We start from the raw sequence: 5,293 nt of genomic DNA on the forward strand, positions 1-5,293 counted from the left end.
CATTCTCTAGAGAATGTGTGCAAACTCACTCTCTCCTTCAGAATTTCGTTAGTCACACTCCGCAACAACCAAATGAAGATTGCTTTTAGTTTGACAAAAAAACTATAATCGAGCGCTAGTAAAGCATCATTGATGCACTTGCGGTATAAATTACACAAATATTTCAAAAATGTATCTACGCTCAGATGCTTATTCCCTTTCAAAGATTTTTGTTCGTATTCAATCATTTTTGAAAAAATTTTTTTTCCAAAGAACTACTTTTGATCCGATTGAAAAAAATTGGATAATATAAATATTTTCATACCACTATAAATTATCAGAAAAAAAAATTTAACTGGTTGAAAAAAATCCAATTCAGTTATAGAATTATTAATGGAGAGACTGCCATCTACTAATTTTTTTTTCTGATTGAATTAAGAAACGGTTACTAAGAAACCTTATGGAAAAAACATGTAACCATTAGAAATCACGAGTTTTTCATTTCAATTCTCGGAACTAATATTCAGTAGAGTGTTAACCCAAAATAGATGGTTTTTGGTTTTCAGTTGTTTTCTGATTTATTTCATATTGCATTCATACTAGTCCTCAACAAATCTGATGAAAAGAAGCGATTTGAAAGAATTATCTATCTGTACTTTGATCTATCAATATCCTTCTATATCAATCTAATTTTATCTCTTTTTTTTTCAAGCGAGCTCTTGAAATGCGTTTGTAGTTTACAACTTGTCATAGCTTATCTGCTGATTGTGATATAGGGTTCTGCAATGTTAGTGTTGGAGCTTTCTGTGCTTTGAGTTTATGTTTGTTGCAATTCCTAGAACATCCTTTAGGACAAAAAAATTTCAAAGCAACCTCTTTTAATATTTTGATCGAAAATAATTTAAGGCTATCTTTTTGTAGCTCAACTTTCAAAATTTCCCTGAATTTCATTTCACTCGAGCTCAAGTAACCATTTTCACCACATTTTGCCGGAATCTTCTAGATTCCTACCGAATTATAATTGTTCACTGAGGGAAGAGGATTCCCTCCTGACTTTTGGGCTGCAAAACATCTTGAATCGATGCTCACATAATTTTTTCGTCGTGTTGCATCACTTTTGGATCACAATTTTTCATACGATGTTGAAAAACTCTCATAAAGTTTGTGATTGAGAACAAAATCAGCAAATAGTATTTCAAGCACTCTTTCAAACAATATTGCCACAGAGAATAAATTAGTTTTCCTCTTATCAAGATTTTTTGCAGCACTGAAATGCACTTGAGCAATTTTTGTTGAAAAACACATAGGAAAATTAGAATAATGAGTATCATAATATTACAAAGAAGTAATAAGCAAGAAATTTGATTTAACCAAAAAATCAAATTCTGCATTTGCTTTTGTAGCTGAGAAACTATCATCAGTCAATCTCCGTTTGCTGTTTGCGTTAACAAAAGATCACTAAGCAGCCACATTGAAAAATGAAATTAAGTAGTAGAAATTGCAAATTTTGTTGGACAACCGATGGTTTACTGCTGTGTGAAATTGCACCGCGAATAAAGTTTTTGCTATTGAGAGTTTTTTCATTTATAGGGAATCAATAAATGTAAACTTTTAAAAAATTAGCTCTCAAAACCTGCATTTATCAAACAATTTTAAAATGGATTGAATAATTCCAGTTTTATGACCAAATGCTCATTAGAAGGATACTCGATAATAGAAGGTTTTTTTGTTTTCAGCTGTTTTTAATGACTATTGTATTCATGTCATTTTACAATAATCTAATGTAAAGAAGCGACTTTAAAAATCGTTTGACAAATCTAGTTCGGTTAATTTGGTCATTAGTGAATTACAAATTAAAAGCTCTTTTTCTCGAAATCTGGTCATTTTTTACACATTAAACATTATCTGGTTATCATTGTAACATGGTCTCCAATGGTAGTGCTGGAGGTTTCTGTACTCTGAGTTCTAATCTCTTTTTGGAGTTCACCTTTTCTGATCAAAAAACTTTTCAAATTAATCGTTTTTAAGCGCAACGTTCTTTAAATACCTTGATTTGTCCGTTACTGCAAATGAACTTTAAACTTCAACACATTTTCTCGGCATCCTCTTCAATTTTTCTCCAACATATTCGCTCAACGGGAGAGGAGAGTTGTTAAAGGACTAAGTAAATGAAGAAATTATCTTTAGAAACGGTTTCGCTATAAATAGCATCATCAAGTTAAAAGAAATCTAAAATCAAATATTAACATTTGAAATGGTTTCAATTCAATTAGGAAACAAAACAGTAATTTAAGAGCATCTTTAAAGACTGATTTTTGTTAAAGAAAAAATTTTGAATTTGTTTAGATGTTAAAACTAAATTCATGATTGAATTAGACTTCCATTCTCCGAACAAAAATTTTTAAGCCTTTGTACCGTTTCTGTAAGTGTTTGAAACATTTCAATTTTTTAATCGCTAAAAAATAATTTTCAAATGAAGCAACAAGACACTTTTTAAAAAACACTTTATTGTAAGCTGCAGATGTTGGTATTAACCCAGCTTGAACAGCATTGGCTTCAATTGTGCCAGATTTATTGTTTTGAGAGTGAAGAACGACTCTGGCGCAAGGAACCTATGAACTAAAGGCCGACCAAACGCGCGTGAGGTGCCAGAAAAGTCGTCTGTGGACCTATACGCTATTCTTTTTTGATACTCCGGCATCCGCGTGGCTGTTTTTTTGCAAGTTAGCTGAGCATAGGGGGATTGTTTTCAATAATTTTATTTCGTATACAATAGCAATTTTAAATGCTGATCAATAATAGACTTTGATGACAGTAATTAGTTTTTTTTACTTTCCTTGTAGTTTTTAAAATTTTAATATTTGTCATTTGTTGCAGCTTTTCTGTTAGTCTAATGATTAATTGTCCTCCACATGGTAGAAAAAGTGTGGTCACCTTCTTTCGATCTAGCATAACTTTATACTTGTTTTCCGCTGTAACTTTAGCGGTTTTTTAGAAACGCGTAAATTTTTCCTATTTGTCTGATTTACAATGACTGACGACCCATTTTCCGGATATTGATACCATACGTTTTCATCGATTTAAAGGGTTTCATCAATGTATTTCCAGTTGCTTGTCGATCACGATCCTATGGATAGTGTCAACTATAATGGTTTCATATGCTGGACCTGTGTGAAGCCACGGAAATTCAGACAATTATCTTTTATTGCATTTTAATACTATGTACAATAGATTTCTCTGTTCGTCCACATAGACTGCCATACCGAAGAAAACTAGTTAATTTCTACTATGAACTCCATAAATTCAACCAAATTATATTCTACTTGAGGAAATTTTATGGGGTAGTCTTTTACTGTGCAAAAATTGTCATCTACATATCTTTTAAATTGTTATCGGTTACTAGTATTTTTTTCAGTTGGTGTCGTTCTAAATTGAAAACAATTCCAAACAAAAAAAGGCAATTTTTGGTTTTGCTCCTTACATATATTTTGACTTTTTATGTGATTCCAGTTTTCATATTTTTTGCTTTCACGACTTTGCAAGAGCAAACCTTTTTTTTGACAGTCAGGGCTTCTTTGCTTTGCAGTTTTTTGTTTCTTCAGAGTTCATCTTGTTCTCCGCATTTAGTTTATCTTCAAAATTTTGCATCCCATTTGTTTGATGAATCCCAGGATAACTGACAGGGAAGCTACCATTTTTTAAACTTTTTGACAGTACCAGCTATAATTATTTTCAAATTAAGCATTTTTGACCGCCGGTTTTAGTAGAAGCATATGCGTTGATGTTTAAATAAAATGATTGTTGTCGCCGGCGTAAAAACAACGCGGGATGGACCCGATTTTTTTACCAAGACATGAACTTTAGTGTATTAACATTATTATCTTGTGCCACAGTTTGTTCATTCGCCTCAAGCTCAAGAGTTGCAAATTTTTGTCTGGCTATTAGACTTGATGTTTAGATGTTAACTTCTGGCACCATTTCAAAAAATGAGATCAAAAAATTGTTAAAGTTGTGATATGGACTTCCTGAAATAGATAAAATGCGGCTCTTTGGTGTGTCTTCTTCTGATTTTTTGCAAGCCCATAAATTCCGCCAGTTATGCGACTGTTGTTCGCAGTTTTTGTTAATTTTTATCTATAACGAGACTTCGTTTTTTCATTTGAAGTAAAATTCCATTTGTATCTTCTACTTTTAATTTTATGCAGTTATTTGTTGTCTCTACCAGCGAAGAGAATAAAGGAAGATGATAAAAATGGTACTCTGCGAGATATTGAATTGCAAGCGACACAATTGATATGCTTCGCTCTTGAATCAAAATTTGTCACACATTTTTAATAAAATATTGTTTAACACCAAGATGTATTTCAAGCACCAAACCGTAAAAAATTGTTTCAAAATTACTCTTTTTAATAATCTAGCCTGGTTTTGTCAACGGCTTTCCTTAAGAAGTCCAAATTTTACGCCCTTTAGAACGCGAGCCCTGTTTTTAATGTAGAAAAAACTAATTTGTCAATTTAAAATCATTTTTGATATTTAAAACAAACGTTCATCTTCAAGTTAAAAATGTTTCACAAGTTGTTAAAGTATAAAATGAGTATAAATTACATTTGCCGAAGATCACTATTTAAACAATTGTAGAAACCATCCTTAAACGTCTTATTGAAAATTTTCCATTTGTACAATATTTAGCCTACGAACAACGCATATTTACATCTGCTATCGATTTCCATAACAACATTCCTATTCTGGATTTTTCGATTTTGACCATGTTTTTGTATTTCTGGGGTAATTCTGAAATTGTCCTAACCCTAAGTATCCCTCTTGTGAGGTTTTGCAATTTTCGCTCTGTCAAGCACAATAATTTTTTTACCCTATTTTCTTTGCGAAGTCAAAAAATTGATTTGAACTAATATTTTAGCTTGTGTTCCCGTCTCTATATTCGTCGAGTTTGTTTAGTCCCGGCTTCAACTTGCTGATGTACATAGCTTGTCTGGTCATGAGTTTCCCTATTGTGCGACAGGCATCTAGAGTTTTCCATTCAAGGCGATTTGTTGAGCCACTACATTCATAAAGGTTCTGATATCCTACTGGTAGCATGCTGGCTTATCTTCCCTGCATTGATAGATCTGCATCCAATAGATTTTTTCTCACATGGGGTTTCATGTTTCTATAACCGATGACTTTATCGAGAGAGACGTGATCTTAATTTTCGCGTTATGAATACCACTCCACTTGAATCTGCTCTCAAAATTTCTAGTTAGGTTGCCTTTTTCATTGTGGATTAATTTTTGGTTTATCATGAGATACAGTCTTG

Source organism: Convolutriloba macropyga, chromosome 11 (assembly GCF_964194025.1).
Source record: "Convolutriloba macropyga chromosome 11, txConMacr16.3, whole genome shotgun sequence".
Lineage (NCBI taxonomy): Eukaryota > Metazoa > Xenacoelomorpha > Acoela > Convolutidae > Convolutriloba > Convolutriloba macropyga.